Source organism: Diabrotica undecimpunctata, chromosome 6 (assembly GCF_040954645.1).
Source record: "Diabrotica undecimpunctata isolate CICGRU chromosome 6, icDiaUnde3, whole genome shotgun sequence".
NCBI lineage: Eukaryota > Metazoa > Arthropoda > Insecta > Coleoptera > Chrysomelidae > Diabrotica > Diabrotica undecimpunctata.
Genome location: NC_092808.1, coordinates 54,223,065 through 54,248,609, shown reverse-complemented (window position 1 = coordinate 54,248,609; position 25,545 = coordinate 54,223,065). Strand labels below are relative to the sequence as shown.

At 33.8% G+C, this 25,545-nt stretch overlaps 1 protein-coding gene across 2 annotated transcripts in view; it reads right to left on the bottom strand.

Annotated features, from left to right (window-relative positions):
- Positions 1–25,545, bottom strand: part of LOC140443448 (protein-L-histidine N-pros-methyltransferase) — a 772,543-nt gene that overhangs the window by 622,455 nt on the left and 124,543 nt on the right. The window lies entirely within an intron of this gene.

Below are 25,545 nucleotides of genomic sequence, written 5' to 3'. Positions count from 1 at the left end.
TTTGTAGCTCCCTGATGAAGGACATAACCAATGTCCGAAAGCTTGGAATAAAAATTTAAAAGAGTACACGTTTCATTTTTTATTGCTGCAAACCCATTATTTAACGTTTACTTATATATATATATATATATATATATATATATATATATATATATATATATATATATATATATATATATATAAATATATATATACATCGGTTTAGAACGTCTTTCGACGTTGTCCGATACCTAAACACCATCTCTTCCTATCTTCGCAGTCGTTTGTTGTTAAATTTCTTTCGCTCATGGACTTGTTTACGCCGTGTTGCCATTCTAATCTGGGTCTTCCTCTTTTCCGTCAAAATTGATATAAATTTAATAAAATATAAATGATTTATAGGATTACCACAATGTGTAATGAATATAAACTGAAGCTAAACACCATAAAGATAAAGGTAACGGTTGTCAGTAAAACGACAATACAACCAGAAGTGATAACAGCTTATGGAGAATAACTGAAGAGAACCAAGATTATCACTTATCTTGGTTGCAATTTAAATGAGAACTGGGACATGAGCAAAGAAATAAGTATACATATCTAGAGAAGGCCAGAGCTACATTTTTTAAGATGAAAAAAATCTTATGCGGAAACATTATTACTTTGAGACTAAAAATTAGATTAGTAGGATGTTATTTTTTTATATTATGTCGAAGGTTGGATTTTAACATACACACTTCTAAAAAAACTTGAAGTCTTTGAAATCCGGGCGTATTAAAGAATTCTGTAAATAAACTGGGCAGATAGAGTGCGTAACGAGGTTATTTGCAGCGGATGAAAAAAATTACGGAAGTGGTCAACAGTGGCTTTTCCGAGCTGACGTTAACAAAATTACTGTAGTCAATTTGATAGCCAATGCACGATAATCAAGCAGGGCACAGGAAGAAGATTCAATATTTTAATCAAACGTATCAAATTATATAACGAAATAAATATATGTTTACTTAGTGTTAAACAATGTGAACTTAAAAAAGATTCATTTAATATTCGAGTTTTTTCACTTTTTACTTCGTTTTTTTCCTGCTATTTGCAACTGCATCTGTATAAGACATTAAATTTCTACTTTAATTTCGTAATATGTAAAATAAGCTAACGCTAGAAAAAACGTCGCCATTTTTTAATGGCAGTAAAGCAATTTGTAAAATACGAAATAACTTAATAACTTAAAGGTTTATAGAAAATGTTCTCCACAATATAGATATTTTAAAAGTAGTTTCTTGCTCTTCTATAAAATATAGTGTAGGTTTTACTAGAAAAAATGAAATAAAATTATGGACAGGTACTTTAACTTTTACCCCATTTACCAAATAAAATGATTGCAAAGTTGGTCAATTATTGGGACAAAACTAGAGTATTTTAAAAACTCTTTGTCAATAAACCACTGTCAGGCTTTAGTTTGAATGCGTTAGAATTCCTGTGGGACGGGGCAGAGATTTTTGCTGCGGGACGGGACGCGGGATGAGACAGAAATTTTTCTCAGAAAATTGCACTCATATTATTATCGTAGCGATTTGGCAATTAAAGTTATACAAGTATCTGCATTACGTTTGCAACGTAAAAATATTTATAGAAATTAAAAGGTTTTCTGTTTTAATAATTCATATTGATGAAACATAATTAATACATTTAGAATTACAGAAAATTTTAAAATATTTTCGACAATTATTTTTGATTTATTGCGAAGCAAAATATTGTTTTGGTTTAGGTCCTCCTAATAAAGCGCCACCCGACGTTACAGCGACACCACCAGATAATGATTCCTTTGAATGTAACTGTGAACGTGATAAATAAAAAGAACTTTCTTTTCCTTACTTTATTCTGTCAGTAATTCAAAATTAATACCATTCAGAATCCAAGAAGCAGAATGAGATTTAATAAAACCGGTTTCTTAAAAAACTGCAAAAAATTTACAGATTTACTAGAGGAGAAGAACTATGTAACCCTTCCCAGTATGGTCATAACATACATTTATTACTCGAATATCTCTACTAAAAAATATTAGAAATAAATACTGACCAAAACAATGACGAGGAATTCAATTTGAAAAACTCTTTTATAGTAGCCAGAAGTAAGATTATCAAATACTATAATAAAACAAACTGGGTGTACTGTATTTCTCTAGTAATCGATACCCGTCATAAAGTGGATGCTTTCGATTTATCAAAATTGCCGTTCCTTAACACAAGAAACAGAGACAAAGCTCAGAGAATTATATAAAAAATATGAAAACAAGAGCTTCAACCTGGAAGCAACAAGGAAGTTGGAGCTTTTTCTCGGTCCACTTGTGGCGAGGACGATCTCAAAATTTTGTCACTGTACAAGAAGAAGGTGCTCCTTGATGACGAACTGACGAAGACAGAAACGTGGACATCTTATCTTGCTGGTAAAACACCAAGAATAGATTTCCCTCCATGGCTAATTGGCCAGAGATATCCTATTAATTCCAGCTACATCCGTCCCAGCAGAAACGCTCTTTTCTAGAGTTGGCTTGACCATGAGGAAACAAAGAAGATGGCTCAGTCAGGAATCTGTGGCTGAAATCATATAGGTCCAGTCATGGACAAAAGATATTTTCTAATTTAATTACCGAATACTTATAAATGAAGATTTGTAAAATAAGTGGATATTGAAATAAGTATATTTTTGTCCAAGTATGGCTTGTGACTCTATAATATATACAGTGTGTCTGTCTAATTAAGTAGGCACTAAATGGGATTTTTTCTATTTTTAGTTTTATGAAAAAAGTTAGTCTTTATGAAGTTTTGGATGTTATAAAACCTAAAATAAAATCATCAGATATTAATTTTTTTCAGTCGTATATGCAGTTTGTCAAAAAATATGAGTTTTATGAAGAGTAAAGTAGGTACTTTTATTTTTTACAATATCGACACTTGTTATTAAGAAAATTTGATTCCATTTAAAAACTACGGTTTATATCATCAATCACGTCTGAATTTCGTGTTAGTAGAGGTGTCATTTCTTTTATTTTATAAACTCTAATTAGCGATTAGACATTTGCTGTCAAAAATTCATTCGTTGGTTAGTGCATCCTAGATTAAACATCTATGTATAGACAAATTGTAAATTATTAGGAAATAAAAAAAAAATGAAAATATACATATTATCAATAATATAAATCAATAATATTACTCCAAAATTACTCATACAATTCCAATACTGCATTTAAAATAAGAAAGCTTAGAGCGATTTTCAGTCAAACCAAAGTAATAATAAAAAAATGTTAAATTATAAGGTGGAGCATCTTCTACATCCCCTCCTGGTCTAAATTTTCAGAAATATACGACACTAAAACATTGAAAACTTTTAATTTAATTATTACTTGAATGATCCTATATAGTATATATAGTATCTGAAACAATTTAAACAGGAGAATCTCGAAACAAATATAAATTTTTATATACGTTGTACAGGAAAAGGTGCCACAATAGAAACTGAAGTGTATAAAATATACTGAAGATTATATAATTGGCCTAAAGACAATTTGTAAAAACAAAATAAGCTCAAAAAAATATATATATTAAATTTTTCTTTATACAATTATTATAAAAATATAGTTATCTATTTAGAAAACATAATTTAAGTTAGCTTTGCGGGACAGCGAGACGTGACGCAAGCCATGACAACATACTGTCCCGCTTGAAATCCTAGTTAGAATTTTAACCTAAAATCAACATTACGTCTTTGAAAGTGTCCAATTTAAAATAGGAAAACTCTATTTTATGTATATGAGAAAAATGAAGCCAACTTAAATTTAAACTTAAATGTTCCATTTAAACAAGGTAACTTTTTTATAAAAAAACCCTGTATATTCAAGAATAATTTTCAAACTATCTGTAGTTTATTTACAGCTTGTTGTTTGTAAATAATTATATCATTTTTTCTGTATTATTGATTTCATCACATTTATTTCTGTATTATTTTCCTCTATATTTTGGAAATAAGCAAAAGTAATAAAATTTTTCCCCTATACGGAGATGTATAAATTTGACCTGGAAATCTACCTGGAAATAAGTTTGGACCTACCTACAAAAGACCCACATGTAAGCAAAAAATGGAGCAGAAATACCTCTACCTGTAAATCGTTGGTAGAAGTGGACGGACAAAAAAAAAGTAAACTAAAGGAGACTTTATAGCGTCAGCTATTCAACATTAAATACGATCATGAATAACAATTATCCGCCGATTCGATTGCTATCTTATTATTGCTTACATCTCAATATCTCATCTCACATTCAATAGATAGCTTATATTTTTTTGGTAAGATTTATGCGAAGAAAACGTCGGTGAAATGCAATTTGGATTTCGCAATTCCATGGGTACACGTAAAGCACTTTTCACCTTACAAGTCCTACTTCAGAGATGCCGCGATGTCAGTTGTGATGTCTATATATTTGTGTTATTGACTACGCCAAGGCATTTGACCGTTGTCAGCACCAGAAAATGTTCGCCGCCCTACAAGGAGTAGGATTGGATGAGAAGGACATTCGGATCATCATGAATTTATACTGGAACCAGCGTGCTCAAGTCAAGGTCGAAGATCAGCTGACCGACCAAGTAAAGATTATGCGCGGAGTAAGGCAAGGCTGTGTGCTCTCGCCGACTCTTTTCAATATATACCCTGAGGAAATTTTTACTGAAGCCCTCACAAACGGGGGGCGAACGGTGAATAGTGAACGGTGAATACATCAATAATATCCGCTACGCCGATGACACTGTGTTACTAGCAACCAGCCTAAATGATCTACAAGCCTTACTAGACCGAGAGAGAACTTTATATTAAGAAAACTAAATTCATGGTTGTCAGCCGTGCAAATTTAGATCCCGGGGCATCTAATGGCAGGTAGCCAAGAGATTCAGAGAGTTGACAGATTCACATACCTCGGCACTACCCTCAACTCACAATGGGACTACGCTCAAGAGATTCGATCCAGAATTAAAATGACACGGTCTACATTTATCAAGTTGAGATCCTTGCTGTGCTGCAGTGATCTCAGTTTGGGAACCAAAATGTGGATAGTGAGATGCTACATTCTTCCAGTATTACTATATGGAGTTGAAGCCTGGACACTGACGCAAGCTACAGAAAATCGGATTGAAGCCTTCCAGATGTGGATCTACAGGAGGATACTAAAAATATCGTATGTGGACCATGTCACCAACGTTGAGGTGCTACAGCGCATGAGAAAAGAAAAATAAGTGCTTAATTTAGTGAAACAACGTAACCTTGAGTACCTCGCGGCACGTGTTGCGGAACGAAGAAAAATATCGAATTCTTCAACTCGTTATGCAGGGTAAAGTATTTGGCAGGAGGGGACCGGGACGCTGTCGTATCACGTAGTTAAAAAACCTCCGACAATGGTTTAGGATAACCACCGCGGAGCTGTTTCGTAGAGCAGTCAACACAACCATGCACATTCTAAGAGGTAATATGTATTCTCAACTCTAAACCATAACTACACCGGAAGAATTATTGAAATACGGTTCATATATTTCAAATTTGCCTTCCATTTTACAAACGACATCCATTTCTGCATCGGAAAAGATCCACGACCAATTTATATTTTTGCTTATATTTCAAATTTCTATGAAACAAATTATATGTATTCCATTGTATCACGTTCCCCAACTTCCGTCAATAAAACAATGCAAAATGAAACCTACTTCAGAGAAAAATTTATCTATAGATATTTTTTCGCCGGTATTTTATTTTAGGCGCAATCAAAATGTGATGGAGCGCCCCGAGGTATTCGGAAATACATAAATTCCTATATATTGTGCGAAGCACTAGTCCCTACCCCCGTACGGCGTTCTTAAGTAAAAATATATGTATGTATCGAGTATTGGAATCGAATCCGGAATCTGACACTCTTGATACATTTTAAATTCACATTCGTTATTGCATAGTGTCAGTTGGTTCATGACTATAGCATACTCTTGTGTTATTTCTTTGCTTTTAGTGTAACCCTTAAATATACCTCTAGACTAGTCTTATAAGATCCTGTTATTTTTAACCTACATAGATAATGAATCGCATATTCTCGGATGTTATTAAACCAAAATTTCTTATTTTATTCATTGCGCTAATCTGCGATAGTCGCTTGGTATTCTGTTTCTCAGGGTACCATTATCGTGTGAAAGTTATTATCACAGTTAATATGTTAAAAACATATACCTTTTCATCTGTTATTATTAATTTTAATTTAACATTTATTATTATTTTTAGCAGTTTCTAGTTTAAGTATTTATGTTTATGCTGTTATGTTGACTATCGGCTATCTCGCTACCTTTTAAAGGATATTCCTGTTGATTTCTTCCTATTTGAGATATTCTCGCTCTTCCCGCTCTCGTGATATGCTGATTCCATTATCGTCTTCTCTGTCTTCCCCAACGTAATATGTCTTTATGTTATAGATCACTTATTGGGTTGTTCAGTATTCTATCTCTCAGTGTTTTCTCAGTTATTGACCTCAGCGTTCTCCTTTTTATTGTTCTCAATATTATCTTCGTTTCCACTGTGTCGGGTCTTGTTTCTATGCAAGTCATTACCGGTCTTACACACGATTTATAGAAACTTACTTTCCCTTCCAACCCCATATCTTTATTTTCTCAGATTGCATCCCTCAAGAAAGCCAAGTGGTTTGCCTATTTTTGGATGCTCTTTATAAGATCTCTATAGCTAGATAGTTCGACTTGCATCTCGAGACTTACTTAATTAATGTATCGGTTCCCGTGCCACTACCAGGGATTTGGAATAAGCTGTTGATATCTTCATGCTGAAAGTCTTCGCCACTATGTTGAATGTCTATGTCATGCGCTGTAGGTTACTCTCATTAACGGAAATTAAGATCGTGTCGTCTGCATAGCAGAGGATTTTTATTTGTTTTTCTCTCATCTTATATCCTTGTCCTATCCATTACAAAATTAAAAAGTAATTGGCTCAATATATTGCCCTGACGGATTCCCGAGTTGATTTCTACTTCATCTCCAACTTTTATTCTGGTTTTTCTTTGTATTTCTCTAATTTTCTTTATCATCTTGTTGGGCTGATTTTTCTCCTTAACTAATTCTTCAGAAAACACATCTTCTAATCTGACACAATCGAAGGCTTTAGTAAAATCTATAAAGCACGTACTAGTCTATGCAGATTTATTGTATTCCAATGCTTCCCGGCAATTTGTTTGGCTATAAATATGGCGTCTACTGTAGACCTATTTTGTCGAAAGCCTTATTGCTCTTTACTAATTGAATCGCTTATTTGAGAAATCCCACATGTTCATAAATATGACATTTCGACAAACTCCACAAGTCCTGGATATGTGGTGTTTATCACTACAAGCTAATTAACCCAAGCGGTACCAATGTTGCCAGCTTTTCGTTAACTAGATTTTAGCGCGATTTTTAAATGATGCAGGCGTAATAATCCCCTTTCAGGAAACACATCGTAACCATCAAAATGAAAATTTTACAAGTGACGATTTGTTTTGAATAAAGTCTTCCATGTTACTAACAAATGAATGAAATATTTTTGTAGTTATTTTTTAAAATAAATAAATACTTTGAGTATTTGATTCGTTAATGGCAAGGAATATGTACATACTTTATTTAAAACAAAACTTTACTTATAAAATTTTTATACTGTCGGTTACGATGTTATTCTCGTAAGGGCTTAATATTAAAAGGAAAAGGTCAATATTGTCCTAACGCTTCTGTTTGACTCTAGCATTAATTGTAAATTTTTTTATTATTTTAAAGCAACTGTTTCAAAATGTAATTAGTACATTAAATTACAACATTCGTACGTAAAAACTACACAACATTTCTATTTAATAAATTTTAATTTGCAAGTTGCAAGACAATAAAAATTCGACATTTTAGAAAATGTATACTTATATATTTAATATTGATACTCATGTTGTGGTGGTGATACAGATTTAAATATAAAAAATGATTCTTCATTGGAATGTAATAAATTTTCTTTAATATCGAGTTCTTGTTTAGTAGATCTCATGAGACTGGAGTGTCCTTGCACTGTCTTCTTTTTTATGGAAAAAAATCTAAATTGTGAATCAATATGCCTTTTTAGTTTCTAGAATTCTAAAACGACCAGAAATAAATGTCTAATACCATCGGAGAAAATTTTGTCAGTAAGAAAAAAAAAGAAAGACAATTTTTCTAACTTTGCTGTGGGACTCCGATTAGTAGCTTTGAACCTATCATGTTCTTATCTTCCTTTTTTAAATTGATAGGTTGTGCATCAAAAGTATGACTAAAGAAATTCTTTGGTATGGCCATAACAACGTTTTTGCCATTCTACAAGAATTGAATTTTCATATTGTCATATTTTAATTATTGTACTAGTACATGAATTGCTCATCTTATGTGATCCTTGACTCTTTTGTAATCTAGATCTTTGTTGTCTTTTTTGGGACATAACCTATAAAGAATAAATCGATGAATATTTAATTATTCAGTTACATATATTAACATATTTGATTTACGTCCATTACAATTAAAATAAAGTATTTCTCCAGTGGTACTATTACATTTACTTTTTAAAATGTTAGAGCAATTTCGATTTCTCATTTCTAGTTTTCAAAGTCTGTTTTTTTTTTTCAAATTAAATCACATAACTTCGCATTTCACATTGCCTTGTAGTTGTGACTGACAGAAGACCAACACATCACTTGGGCTAATTAGCCTCTCTTCTTCTAACGTCTCCGTGACAAGGGACATGCGTTGAATATGTTTATGTTTAAATATTTAGTTTTTACAACGTCGCCGTCCGAGGAGGCTCGTTCTGTGGAAGTTATTCCTAAACAACGCACAAAGGGACTAAAACAAGTTATTGATAAAAATGAAGTAATTATAAGTGCGTGAGTGAAGGGCAAAGAATATCTGAAAAACAGAGGCACCAAAGTAAATCAACGGACAATGGGTGAACCATGTCGGTAAGATAAATAATTTTCCACAAGGAAACTAAGTTCCTGTAGCTGGCTGTATACCATGTATCACAAAAAAATTAAAGTAAAAATTCTTTATAAAAGGTATATAAATTAAAAACTCCAACGGGCTATGTCATGAAGACAAAACGTTTTCGGAAACCATGTTCCATCATCATTGTCTAGGTGTACATGTTTTGAGCCACTAAATATCAGGGTAAAAACCCGTTAAAAGTTATATTTTACAATTTAGATTACATTATTTGGTATTATATTTTAAGATGTTAAAGTTATCAGTAGATATGATAACATGGCGACGTATGACTCCACATGAAGTTGCTGGTCCTGAGACGAAGTGTCTACGAGGAATTGATGGAACAATAGGTCACTTCAAGTCCAATATATGTTACTTAACTGTCCATTGTCCGTTTCATAATTTAAAGTGTTTTTATTTTTGTTAATGTAATACAATGGAGATATGATGTTTTAAAAAATAGTACCTAACTTCGTTCGTATTGGTCATAGAAGGTTTTTTTTTTAATGTGAGTTTTTTTACCAGCTATCCAACGGCTGTACGTACAAGTCTGTACCTTGAAAAATAGAGAAGTTATTACAAAGTAAAAAAACATACCCCATTTTCAAACGTTTATTTTGTAAATAATTTCGATGAAAACGCAATATGCATTTAACTTCTGAGATAGTTTAAGTCTTCAAGAATCTTATGAAATTTGCTAAGTGTGTCTATCATCATTAATAAAGCAAGTTAAATAGTTTAAATATTTAGCCTCAGGCATAAATAAATTAAATAACTTTAAAACTATTTAAAACAAACGCAAGGTAAAAATACGAGTACTTTTTCATATATTCGTCATCCAGTAACCCCCACCTATGTCTTAAAAGCTTCAGATATCTGCGAAAAATTTTGCCGTAAAATTGATGATTTTTGCATAACCAGACTAGGCCAATAGTTTCTGATTTCTAATTCTATGAAAGTTAGCTACAGCAAGGAGGACAAAGACCTCGGTTGCGACAGCTCGCGACTTTATTGATGACCTAATAAAGTATTATTTAGGTTAGGAACTTTTACTGTCGTCATCATAGACATATAATACAAGATAGAATGATCGTTGCAATACCAGCCCGTTCCACCAGTGCGATAGAAAAAAAATCCAACATTCCAGGTATTTGAACTTATTGACCTTTTCTAAAATGTGCCTGTTTATTGTGCAAGTTTACTTACCTTGACTCCATCCTTGGAATCCTCCAGTGCCTCTTTTTATAGTAAAAATTAATTAATAAAGTGTAATTGCTTCGAAATTTTAGTCCAAATGTGTTCAATACACCTCATGCCTAGCGAGCAGGATAGTCACTGCGTTCTTGTCATTGCATGAAACTCTATATTGTCACTTGTAATTCCTGCATAGTGGAGAGTGACGGAGGATGGGGAATAGGCATTAAAACATCGGTAAGAACGCAATAATTGTCAGTTCTTTGACTCTGACCCAAATCCAACAGCAATAATAATTTCATTCTTAGGAATTACTAAGTCAGTTCGACCATCAAAACATATTTCTTTCTAAATATAAACTGATTCACTATCAAAACGCGTTCTTATAAGCTTTATTAAATCGCAATTTATTTCCTTTAAGTAGTGCGGGTTCATAGCACGTGTACAAAATTAAATCTTAACTTGTCGGTAAATAGAAAATGCATAAAAGTTTGAAAACCCAGTTACTGTGTTCTTGTGCTCACAACTATTTACACGCTCACTACTGCACCCCGACTAATAATTACTTTTTTCTTCAAACGCCAAATAATGATGACATTACTTATCTAACTTGATCCTGTCAAAGTTTGATGTCTCCGCCGGCAGCAGTTTTTTTCCCCATTTCTTTACGGCGGAGGGAAAAATGTTGTCATGGCACCAATATGAAACATGTCACAAAGCAACAATACAAATGTCATTAACAACAATTAAACATAATTTTTATTTATAGTAATATTAAAAGTACAATTAGTTAATGAGGAATTTTCAAAATTGAAACCGTGCAAAAATGTTCCGACTCTTAATACGCATTGGTAATTGTTGATGATACTGATGGTCGAGAACAATTTTCAGCAATCATTCCCGATGTTGGCGAATCATGAGGGTTTAAAATTTTTTGAGCATTATCGTTCTTATTTCTTATTGAATCCTCTATATATCCTTCGGCAACCGTGCTTGATTTCAAGCTCCCATGTCGTTTGAGGCATTCTAGATTTCCGCCTCCATCAATTAAAAGTGTTGCTGAAGTTCGTCGTAAAGAGTGACCCCTGTATGCGCTTGCATCGTTTAAATTTATATAACTAGCTACTTTTTGGGCTACTGCGCTGATCGAATGTATTCCCATGACGCTTCGATAACACTTTCCATTTTGGTACTAGATAAAAAATCGGTTTTCTGTGAAATTTTCAGGCCGCAGTGATGCATACTTTTTATACAGTTTAATGCAGTTTTGACCAATTATCGTAAAAGATCTAATTTGTCGTGTTTTACTGTCTGGGATTTTGATAATTATTACATTTTCTTTATCCTCAATGTCCACAGTCTTCATTTTTACCATCTCGTCGCATCGACAGGCGCCGGTAACCTAAATTAACAAAACAATCTGAAATATTTTTATAATTTAGTAGAGTATACTACATGCTTTGCAATATAATTTTTTTTACCTTTAATCCTAAATACAACTTATCTGGCGCTTCAAACAAAAATTTATCAAACTCGTCTTTAGTGAAAACTTTAGACTTCTTTGCAGTATATCCTTCGCTTGTTTTTTTCAGAAAGGCACGTAACTTTAAAAATTTGCTTATATCCACATTTTTTCTAGTAACTAACTCGGATTTTATCATAGAGTATCGTGACCACATTGTAGAAGATTTCCATTTATTTTCATTTTCCATTATATTAAAATATGCCAGTAAAACGTCTTCGGTAACTTGCCGTACTCCTCTTGTATCGCACCACTCTTGGAAGTGCTTGTACGCTAACCGATACTTTATTCCGGACTTAGAGGGCCCCAAACGTGCTACTGCATCATTAGCCGCGGACTCAATTTCGTTTAGGTTTTCCATTTTCGCACTAAATTTGCGCTTGCGGTTGCAACAACAATAAGTTGTCTTTAATAATTGCAAACAACTGTCAAATAACTGTAACCAGGGAGACGCAAATCCCACCGACGACTTAATTATTTTAATTTCTAGCATCTAGACGACTTTGATAGTTGTCACAGTTAATTTCGAGTAAAAATAGCGTATGAATTGTACTATTTATGCTTGAAAATTGCTACGTTTGAAGAAAAAATAGTATACTTTATTCGGCAAAGAAGCGACTTTTCTTGACTTGACCTCTATTACGGGCGCGTCAAGAAAAGTCATGCTTCTCCGCCTCATAAAGTAATATACTATTCTATCAGCTTACTCGAAAAAACTGTTTGCTGTTGTAGCGTTACCTGTTGTTTTCTTTTTGTAATCTATAGCACTAAACGGTCTTCAACATAAATTGTACTCTCCTCACCCGCCATACGTGTATGCTGCCGTTTCGGTTGTTTCCAACCGATTCCATGCTCTAGTACAACACATTAGGTGTGTTTGTTAGTCGCGAGAACAACGTGATAAAACGTTTTGTTGCTGTGCTATACAGAAGTACACTACGCAGTAAAAAAGCTTTATTTCAATGTTCTAGCGATAAATAAACATATTTATCGTGATACATTTAGTTGTTAAAAGACGTCTTCTTAAGGCTAACTTTCCTGTATTTAACTTATTTATTTCTCGAGTTGCGTGACAAAATTTTTTTTTCGTATATACCTAAATAAGTGTTTACACTCATGACATAATCAAAAATTTGTAATTGGTTTAACCAGCTATTGAAGGCAAAAGTATATTTAATTTTATAATGTATTGATAACATTGAAAGTTATTAATAACAGGTGTCAATCTTTCATCAGAATACTAGACCAAACAACTATATTTAAGTTAGCTATTTATACCGCAAGGACAGAACAGGAAGAGCGTAAAAATGTGAAAACCTACTTATTTCTGATGCGTATCTTTGGTTTGCGATATTAGCCTACCCCTGCTTTGCATGTTTTTCTTTCATACTAGAAAGAAAACTTCCATATACGCAAATCTCCTATCTGATCAATAAGTACAATTTGACATAGGTATACTTTTTCTAATATGAGTTGATATATCAAAGCATATATATTTGTTCTACAAAAAGTATTTCGTTGCAAAATATTAGTTTTATAGAATGTATAATGTTATATTGTCCTGCAGTGTTAATTCTAATAAAAATAGCCCTTTACTTGTTTGCTAACTTCGCACTAACCCAAAATCAATTGATTCTAGTCGTCTTATAGTCACCGTTTGACTGGTCTGATTAGTATCATGTATTAAGGCCTGTAAATCTTTTAATTGTGATCGTGAGTATCGACTTAACACACAATATTTACGTCACAATACCGGTATGGCGGACTTTTTGTATACCAAATAATTTTAATTAAAGTTCGCAATATTTACTATGCGATACAAGGCTTATAAGAAGTGTGCAGAAATTTATATCTTACAGAATCTAATCAATAATTTAATAAAAAACCTTGCAAAAACACCGAAATACTATGAATATCCAGAGGACGTTATACTAGTTACTGAAATTTGCGTACAATATTAATAGTCTAGAATAAAAGGGTTTTACACTGAATTACAGTTTTATTTTCTATTTATTTTATGACTGGATCAATCAGGATATTTTTATGCTTCTGGCGTTCACAATTTGAAAATTTTGTATGTATAAATATATATTTAAATTTGAAACAGCAGTTTACAATAGTTCAATGAGTTTAAACAAAGATACAGTTCAAAGTAATCTCTATAACAATAAAAAAGAAGTAATTTGATTACGTAAAACTATTCGTTAAATATAGAAATAAAAGAACATTATTTATTTATATTTACGTATCGTGGAACTTAAGAATACCTTTAACAGAGTCAAATTAAAGGATATTATCCACTTATTGTATGCAAGATAGATACCTCTAGCAAGAATTAAAACGATCGAAAATATTTAACAAAACAAAACAATAAAAGTAAAAGTGGAAGAATAACTAACTGACCCAATTGAAGTTGGCAATGGGATAAGACAGGGAATTCTTTGAGTCTTGTATTGTTCAATCGGATCATGGATAAAATAATAAAAACAGTAAGAACTAAAAACGGATACCAAATGGGAGAAAAACAACTTAAAATAATCTGAATCATCTGCTGAAGCTGTTTTTAAAAGTCATCCAGAAAAAAATTTACCGGAAATGCGAGGAACAAATTGCGTCCAATCAGTTTGGATTTGTAAAAACCGTTGGTACGAGGGAAGCTTTATTAAGCGTGCGGATATGGTTTCACAAATGTAGGGATGTCAGCTGTGATGTTTTTGCATGCCTGATCGACTACAAGAAGGCTTTCGATAGAGTCAGGCATGAACAAATGATGAAAGTGCTGAAGAGGACAGAATTTGACGGAAGAGACCTAAAAATAATAGTTAACCTGTATTCGAATCAATCAGCGGTGCTCCGAATAGATGGAGAATATACAGATCAGGTTAAAATCTTAAGGGGAGTGAGACAGGGGTGTATAATTTCACCACTGATATTTAATCGTACTCAGAGCACATTTTTTAAGAGGCCCTAAAAGATATTGATGAAGGCATCTCAATAAATCGAGTCAAGCTCAATAACTTGCGGTATGCAGATGATACAATAGTGTTTTCCAATACCATAGGAGGGCTGCAAAACTTAATGAACAAAATAACGGAAACAAGTAGAACATATGGACTGGATATAAATACTAGCAAAACCAAGCTAATGATCATCAGCAAGGAAAACATTACTGGAGCAAATCTGTATGTGAACCAAATGGGAATTAAACGTGTCTCATGGTACAACTACTTGGGAACTATAATAAATAAGTCGTGGGACAATACCCAAGTTATTAAATCTCGCATCGGAGAGGCAAAAAGTGCGTTCTTGACTATGAGCTCTGTGTTCAAGAGCCATGACCTCACCCTTGAAATAAAAATAAGGCTCCTTAAATGTTACGTGTACTCAGTGCTTCTGTACGGAGTAGAAACGTGGACATTAAAGTCGGAAACTCTATCAAAACTTCAGGCTTTTGAGCTATGGTTATACAGAAGGATCCTGAAGATAAGATGGATAGACAAAGTCACCAATGAAGAAGTACTACGAAGGACGAACACAACCGCGGATTTGGTCAACATCGTAAAGGGCCGAAAGCGGCAGTACTTGGGACATATAATGAGAAATCAAGGCAGCTACTCCATTGCATTTTGCATGGTAAAATTGAAGAAAAAAGGGCCCCAGGACGAAGAAAAATATCCTGGCTTGCTAACCTGAAAGCATGGTATAAAAAGACCTCAACACAGATATTCCGTATAGCAACCAACAAAGTCATCATACCCAGAATGATCGCCAACCTTCGAAACGGACACTTACCCTAAGAAGATGCCGAGGATGCATTACTAATCTCTCAAGGGGAAGATAATTTACAATACAACCATGATGCTGCACCAATTTAATATGACCGCCAGAAAATTTAATATGTTAATTTCCCCAAAAAAGACAAAATGCATGGTTATAACAGCAAATGTACTAAGATTAAAATTAGAGCTGGAGGGTTTGACAATAGGACAAGTGATGTAGTTTAAATATCTAAGCAACACACCATCTAGCTACTGAAATCTCGAAACACAAGTGGAAGATCAAGTGAATAGAGCTAACAGAGACGCAGGTTGCCTGAATAAAGCAATATGAAGAAATAACTATATACTTAAAGAAATAAACGGCAGAATTTACAAAACAGTCATCAGACCAATAATGCCATATTCGGCTGAAACACCACTTGACATAGAGTAGACAAAAAGAATGATAGAAACAGCAGAAATGAAAGCCCTTAGAAAAATCGATGGCAAAGCAATCTGGGACAGAGCAAGAACTACAGATATAAGACAGAGAAGCAAGGTGGAGAACATCAAGCACTGAGTAATAGAGAGTAGAATAGAACGATCATATAAGCCGTATGACAACAAATAGAGTAGTAAAGACGGCGAGAGTAGGTTCCCCAATAGGAAGACGATAAATAGGAAGACCACGAATACGATGGAACGACGACTTACTGGAGGCACATTAAAAAACAGACAGAATCATGTTGAAACCAAAAAAGAAGAAGAAGAAGACGAAGAAGGAGAAGAAGAACAATATTCAACATAGTTAATGATTGAAATAACGGGTTAAGAGATGCAACTTGTATCAGGGATTATAATTAGTTTAGAACTAGAAACTATTAAAGACGATAGGTAGACCTGCCTATAATCAACAGAATAGCTCAGGATAATAAGTATTTCATGTAACTTCTTTGTTGGCACAATGAAAAGAGCGTCAACGGACTATAAACCTTTTGAAAGCGACATTTAAAAATCAAATTAGTAGTATAAATAAAGGAATTATTAATTTTACAAATTTCCGAGGAAATATAGAATCATACAAAAACAGTACCACTAAAAGTTATACTATCTATACAGTAATCTATTGGTGGAATAATGATATTCAAAATATAAGGGCAGAATGATTAGGCGAATGGCACAGAAGAACAGGACCCAACAAGAACACCAAGAAACCTGCATCAAAAAAGAACTAGACAAAATAATTAAGAGGGCCAAATCCAAATGTAGGCAGAACCTGTACTCTGCGCTCAAGTTGTGATATATGGGGCGAAGCTATACAAAACACAAAACTGTCGAGTTCCGAGACACCAATAGCCTTTGTGTTAGAAAAAGACGCAAAAAAGGTAATAACGCATACATTACTACATAAAAACATAGACGTTCGGTTTAATTAGTTCACACCAGAAAAGATTACCAAAGCTGCTGATAAAAACTAAAATAGGTACAAGCCCTGGTCCCAACATTGTACCACCAAAGGTGATCAAGTTAATTGTAAGATATAAACCATAACTAGCTAGAAGAATATTCAACGGTCTCTTGTACTAACAAGATTTCCGAAATGAACTGAAGTTAGCCAGACCTACATACATTAATTCTTGAACCCGGTGAAAATCCGGACGAAGCAAATTCGTATAGGCCAATATGTCTACTGAACTGCATTGGGTATTTAACAAAAATCTAATTAAAAACCAGATCAGCCATAAACGTAGTCAAATTTATTTATGACACAGTAAAAAGAACGAGGAAGTGATGGGCTATCCTAGTAATGTTCGATTCAAAGAACGCATTTAATACTGCTTTGGCGACTCATCGTTAGCAAACTCGATATAGCTAGAATGTGAGATTATCTAATAAAATATAATTCAAAAATATCTTACTAACAGATATTGAACAGTGGCTAAAGGTAAGGATATGAGTTTATCCGCAGGAGGGCCACAAGGCTCCATACTTGTATCAACATTGTGGAATATACTGTACAATGGAGTACTATAAATACAGTGTGGCACAAACACTAAGTTGGTCGTATACACTGATGATGAAAATAGAGCCTACATACTGTGAAAAATATTCGGGCATTTACAGTGATTAATGAAAACCTGATGAATATAGTTCAGAGAGCAGAGACAAGAATAACAGCCCTAATGAAGGTCATGACTCGTGTAGGCGGGTCAAGCTGCAATAAAAGGAGAATGTACTTACATATAGTACATTCAACCCTCTGTGTATATAAATATATTAAGTATGGCTAAATACAGAGAAATTATGACCTGAGCAGCGATTAAACCCCTTTTAAAAGCAGTTAGTGCATACCAAACTACATCGAGTAAGACTAAGTGATTGTGAGTACGCTCCCCATCCTAGAAAAAGAAAGAAAAACTTTATATGGCAGTAGAAATTTCCACCGTAAAGAATTAGAGCTGAGAGCCGAAATCGAAGCTCAACGAATGGCAAACCAAATGGGAGGCACTGATAGAAAACATAATGGACAAAGAGACTTACACCAGACTTGATAGCGTGGTATAATTGCAAAAGAACAAATTATTTTTTCACGCAATTCCGGACCGGACATGGTCCATTAAGTCATATTATACTATGGCACCAAAAAGACAATAGATGACAAATGCATTGACTGTATAGTAAGGGATGATGCGAAGTACTGCACCTTTCGATGTAAAGTTTATTAAACCCAAGACAATAGATGAGAATAAGACTAGAAGATGTAAAGCCATAGAGTAAAACTCAGAGAGCTACAAAAAATGTTGGAATTTTTTATAATATAGTGGACCTAATTATGCTGCTGTATGGGGTGGAGGCCTGGACCTTAAAGAAAGAGGTGAGCGATCGACTTGAAGCATTCGAGATGTGGACCTACCGAAGAATATTAAAAATAAGTTGGGTAGACCGAATAACAAATGTTGAGGTCCTCAGAAACAAAGGAAATGGAAATCATGAATACGATTAAGATAAAAAAGTTACAATATCTCGGCTACGTTATGAGAGGGGATAAATATGTGTTGCTACAAACCTACAAAGAAGGACCTAATTAGGAAGAATATTTAAAAAAGGTGACCACTAGAAAGAGCACGAGGGTGCACGGGGTGAAGGATAAGTACGATTTAATACTTGAATACCTTTTTGTTTAATCATATTTATTATATTTTAATCTGTGATTAACCCTATTATTATATTATATATTTACATCTTTGTAACTCCTTCGGTTCTTTACACCTTTTGTTTTTTTTTTCATTTTTTTAATATCTTTATACTTCATATACTGGTCTTTTTCAAAGGTTTCTCCCCTTTGTGCCTCTTCTATTTTAAGGCCTTGGTCCAAATAAGACTGGCAGGCAGTGATTGATGTATGCGTGGGCAGGACTCGCAAGAGGAATTTCGTGTACATGGGTCCACTACGTGCCAAAACCAGCACTAGCTGGGCTACCTGCCCAGTGGTCTTTATGAAGATTACCAACACCACAAAGAAACTTACTAAGGTAAAAACTCAGGGATTGTAAGTTCGAATCCCGCCGATTTTTTTTTATTTTACATCCAATATATTTACAATCACTCTCTTTACACTCCCTCTAAGGGGAAAGTTCATTCATCCCAGATATCTACGATATCAAAAGGATTGAGCTCTGTTGGGGATTTTGGACTTGATACATCGGAGGATGACTCCAGCAGTAGAAAGCATAATAGGTATTGTCTGAGTATTTGCCATTCTCCATTATCTTCGTATTTGAATTTCCAGATCTCCTTATTTGGCGATCTTTTCATTGTATTTTACATACAGATTATTGTTGTTAGGTACCGCCACATCTCTGGAACGTATTGATAATATGGGAGATGGTTTTTTTGGAGAAGTCCCAGTTTCATAGGTATCTCTTATAGATTTCCCTTATCATATAATCATGCCCTGGTATTTATGTTCAGCAAATTCCTGGTAGCCTCCGGTAGGATGTTGGATGGTTTCTTGGGCTTGACATCCATATCGGCATTTGTAGTTTTGCATATACTTAAGGGACTTTGACGATATATTTCAGGTAATTTTTTGTTGGTATAACCTGATCCTGAATGGCGATTAATAAACCTTCTGTTTCAGGGAACATCTTTCCTGATGTCAACAAATATTTCTACGCTATAGTGTCAGGTTTACCCACCCAGAAGCGCAATTTTTCGTTTTTAGTAAGATGCTTTATGCGCATTTTTGGTTCCCTCAGTGTTGTGTAATCTATTGCGAAAATCGCTCGATGTAGAGTAGATGTCTCAGCCAGCATCTGAAAATAAGTTCTTAAATGAGTTATCTGTTTTTCTAATTGCTTACTTATATCCATAATTCTTCGTCGTCCTAAATACCGCGATAATGTCGTTCTTTCTACTGCACTTCGTAGATAGTGTTTTTGTGCCTTTGTGAGGTGTGTTCGTATTTTTCGTTGAAGATTTTCTATATCCGTTTTTGTCCACTTAACAATACCAAATGAATAGCTAAGGGCGGAAAATGCATAGATGTTTAGTGCCTTAAATAAATTTTTACTGTTAAGGTGTGAAGAAACAGCCGTTTTACCCTTCGTATAAACTTCGTAGATATCTACGTTTTCATTTCTTTTGGTCAATTTTTCGCGATTGCTTTATTACGAGGTATTTATACATATCATTTTTACCCATGTCGTCGATGTTCTGGCCACTTTGCATATCTAATCCGCCAGGCTGAACCTTTCCTCTGACTATATTTAAAATACGGCACTTGTCAAGACCGAAGTGCATACTAATATCATTAAAGAACGTTTCCACAGTCTTTAGCATCTGATCGAGGTGGCTTCGAGTGAAAGCCAATAGTTTCAAATCATTCATATACAATAGATGATTAAGCTTTGCCACTACAGTAGTGTTACTTTGATGCTAAAATATGTCTCAATTGAGTTCAGTAGCTGGGATAGAGGGTTCAATGCTAGAACCACAGTGGACTCAAAGAGTCTCCTTGGAATATGCCCCGGTTGATTGCAATATTTTCAGTTGCGCTATTGCTTTCACCAGGTATTTGGAGGTGAATTGTTGTCTTCCAATTTGAAATTATATGTTTTAAAAAGGTCACTATGTTACCATCGACTTCATATATTTTTAATATATCCATAACCCATTCATGTGGCACTAAATCAAACGCTTTCTTATAGTCAATAAAAGCAGTAAATATTTTCCTTTTTTTTGATATACGCTTAATTAGAAATGACAGAGTCGTTGAAAACTTGTTCTTTGCAGTCCATGGAACCCTTAGCGCATCCTTTCTGTTAAGGCTCTATGATATTGTTTAGAGCACAGTGTACAGATGCGCTGGACTACACAAGATGTGACTAATTTATACAAGGTTGAAGACAAGTAATTGGCGATACTTCGTTGGATCTTGGGTGTTATTTTGATCCTTTGGTATTAAATAAGTTGTTCCCTGGGTTGGGAATGATGGCATTTCGTGTGGATTAGAACTAGTGCGATTAATTAATGCTGTTAAGCACTCATGAATACTCCACAAAGATTTTGGAAACAAATTAAAGATATGGAATAAAAAATGGAGATTGCAGTAAGAAACGAATACATATGCACACTTTGTATACAACTTTGTAGATAGTACAAATCACATATGACCCTGAAGATCAGGTTGACATTATGATAACATTAAAATTAGAATACACCCAACCAGGTCAGAATAAAAAATATGTAGCATTACTTAAACAACAAAAAAGATACCAAATACATCATTAATTAATTACAAAACCAATAAATTTCAGTTAATAAATTTATTATAGGAAATATTAAAGAGTACCTCGTATTATATTCTTCTACCATGTAGTAAAAATGTATTCATTTTTGAAAAAAATCTCATCAGACATAAGTAATTCCGTATTCACGTAGCGCCCGTACGAATGAAGGGATACGAAGAACCAAGAACGTATTATCTGAAGTATGTGGACATTCGTATTTTGTCTGTGTGACATGTAGACCAGGCCAGTTTGTCACGAGATGTATTTTACGAGTGGTCCCCAAGGCATGCTAACCTCTGTTACGTACCTTCCCTTTTAGCAAAGCAGCGACCCAGTGTGCACGAGAAGAGAAGGCTTTGATGGAAATAGGGCGCGAAGAGGGAGGGTTTTCGTTTCGTTTTTCTCACTGCATACAAACTCAGGCAAGGAAGTTACCAGTGGGATGGAAAAGGGATAATGAATGGACAGCTTTCAAAAAAGGTTAATAAATGTGTTTTAATAGGTTATCAACTATATACGAGGGAATCTCTTAATATGCGTTGTTTAGTATACCGCAGTATTTGTTATTCAACTTATATCTACTTTTATTTCCATTCTGCCACATAAGATTGCTCTTTTAAATTAGCAAAAGTATCATCTAAGATATTAGTAAATAATTAGTGCCCATTAGCGTTATACCACAAAAAATACTATATCAATAACTTTTTTTTTATCGCCGATTTTGATCGCCAGCTATCGTCGCCCGCTTGCCACCGCTCTGTACACACGCAGTCCCACCGCAAGTTCCACTTCCATTGATGAGCGGTGAAGATGGAATTTAATTTTATTTATTTGTTTCAAATATATTTTTATTTACATTAAAATAGAGCTACCATTTACAGGCTCATACATCTTTGTAATTGCAACTAGTAAAACTAACGGCTCTAAATCAAGAACACAAACCTTCGAAATATTTGAATCGGTAATGTGCAAAGTTAGAATTCAACGAGAACCTTCAAAGGAAGGACAGAGCACAAAAAAAAATAAGTTTACACCTATAATCGGTTCTTCTTCTTAAAGTGCCGTCTCCCTACGGAGGTTGGCAATCATAATCGGTATTTTCGTTCTATTCTATCACTCAAACGGTTTTATCTGTCTGAGTAGTCTATTATTGTTTCACACATTATTCTTTTTATGGTACCATCTTCCATTGAAGGTTGGCAACAACCTTAGCGAAGTGATGTCTATCTTGTGCAGTTGGAAACAGTAAATGGGAGTCTTTAAAAGCATGGTTTCACTGTTACTTAGAATATGGCAAATTTATGAAATTTTTCTCTTTTTTTATTAACTTCCTTTCTTAATGAGACTTTAAATAACTTCCTCGTGGCGTACGTGATCCGTATAGCGCATTTTTAAGAGTCTTCTATAGATACACACTTCAAAAGTTTCTAATCGTCCTAAAGTATTTACCTTGAGTCTTAACGTTTTACATCCATATAAGAAAGCTAAGTAAACATAGTAGTGAACAAAAAGTAAGCGTAAACTGATGTTAAGTGACTAGTTCCATAAGAGATTTCTCATGTTGTCCAATGTCAATCATGCCTGTTCTACTCGAAATCAATCATCTACATCAGAATCTAAGTCAAATGTTTATTTACTTATTTATTCACGGAATGTCCCCATGTTTACAAAAAAAATTACAAAAATAGAATATCTTAACCGTAACAAGAATACTTAAAACAAATAAAATAAATTAAAATTTCTTGAAAATCTTATTAAAATGAAATGAATACTCCAAGTTAAAGATAAAGGTAACTCAACTTCGACCCCTAACAAACTCGATCAAAAAATGCTTAAATCTTACAGATTTTATATCCACTAGATCATAACATTCATTAAAGTCAAAAATTTTAAGTAAAAATCGTTTATAAAAGGTATATAAATTAAAAACCCAAACGGACTATGTCATGAAGACAAAACGTTTTCGGAATCCATGTTCCATCATCAGTGTCTAGGTGTACATGTTTTGAGCCACTAAATATCAGGGTACAAAGCCGTTAAAAGTTATATGTTACAATTTAGTTTACATTATTTGGTATTATATTTTAAGATGTTAAAGATGTTAACTTGTAACATACAACTTTTAACGGATTTTTACCCTAATATTTAGTGGCTCAAAACATGTACACCTGGACACTGATGATGGAACATGTATTCCGAAAACGTTTGGGTTTTTAATTTATATATCTTTTATAAAGGATTTTTACTTAAAATTTTTTGTGATACATGGTATACAGCCAGCTAAAGGAACTTAGTTTCCTTGTGGATTCATTAAAGTCGTTTCCCAGTATCTGAATTCTGTTAATAGGAGAGAATTCGCCATAGTTTGGATGATAGTGTTTTATAGGAAACAAAGGCATGTCTCTAAGAATTCTAGTAGTACTATTTAAAGTTCATAAGACTTAATAAATCAGAAAATTCAGTGGTATGGTCAAGTAATTTATAGAGATAAACTTGATCACATTGAGTTCTGTAGCCTTCTCGGTAACTGATATATGTAAGATATAAAATTATATATCTGGGTACCAAAAAATCTCGAGAGTTTCTTGTGATAAAACCTAGATTGTGGTATGCTTTATTTGACAAATTAAAGGTTCGAGGGAAAAATAACAAGGAACTGTCAAATAACACCGCAAAACCTTTTATTTCAGTCACTCTTAAGAGAAGACTTATAAATGTAATAGTCAAACACAACATTATTTTTAGATTTGCTAAAGGATATAACAAAACACTTATCTTTATTCAACTAGAGATTATTGGGAAGAGATCAATTATTATATAGGGAAGTCATGTCTTCTTGGATGTTTAAACAGTCAGATAGGCTTAAAACTTTGAAGATAGCTTAAGGTGTTCAGCAAATAGCTAAAATTGACAAAACTTTATTACCTCAGGAATATCATTAATAAACAAGTTAAAGAGACGATGACCCACATGACAATCTTGTGGGACCGCTGAACTGCTAAGAGAGAAATCAAAAGTGAACTCTTTATAAAAACAAACTCAACTCTTTTATCTAGATAAATACTTGTTAGGTAGGAACATTTAAACAAGTATTTAAACTTGTTACAATTTTTACATGTTTCACGTATATTCGTGTCTGGTAATGGATTATTTCCCTTAGTAAGAATCATTATCTTCGTTTTGGTGTTTTTTATTTTAATGACAATGAACCTTTTTCCTGAATAACCTGATTAAGAAGTTGTTGAAGAAGTTTCTGGTTTTCAGCAATAATCGCAGTGTTATCTGCATTTGCACGTTGCAATATTATCACTAGTACCTACGTAGTAATGCCTTTTTTAAACACTCTAGCACTTTGTTTTAAAATCGATGGTGGCATCTTGGATTTGCTGGCACATCACCAAAGCTCAATAACGAACATCTGAGAATCACAACATGTAACCACTAAAATTTTTTAAACCTGATGAGGAGTTTATCTTTTTACACCGAAACTCGAATTACAAGTAAAAGTAGTACAAAATTATTTGATCTTTTTTGTTCAAGTAGTATATCAAAATGTATAACCAAAGTTTTTGTTACTGGTTATGTCATTTTATAATTGATATGCATGAAATGTCCATAGACATATCATACAAGATAAACTGATCGTTGAAATACCAGCTCGTTTCCCAGTGTGACAGAGAAAACTGACGCAAAGCAGTCCCTGCATCTCTTTCTAATTTGACAGGTTTATCGACCACGTGACCTAAGTGACCAATGAGAAGGTCACGTGGTCGATAAACGCCACTCATTAGACAGAGATACAAGGACTGCTTTGCGTCAGTTTCCTATGTCACACTGGGGAAACGCGACTGTATCGCAGCAGACTGTATCTCGTATTACATGTCTAAGGAAATTGAAAATTGCATAACCAATAACAGAAACTTTGGTTACATATTTTCCAAAATATACATATTAATCTTTTTTTGAGAACGATTTACGGAGTGGAAATCGAAACGTTAAAACATTAGTTAGTTAAAAATGTAATTTTCATCACAACCAATAATTGTAGCTTATTTCCATGTAAACATAATATTTAAATTAAACATGCCACAAGAGAGTAGCGGCGATTACACTTTCGTCCAAAATAATGAGTGTCATAAAAGTTGGTATACATTTTCGTCCAAGCCCCTAAAATTGAGGTATACAAGTTCGTCCAAAGGGCAAAGGGTCAGGTAAATTTTCGTAATGCTTTTCGAAGAAGCAATAA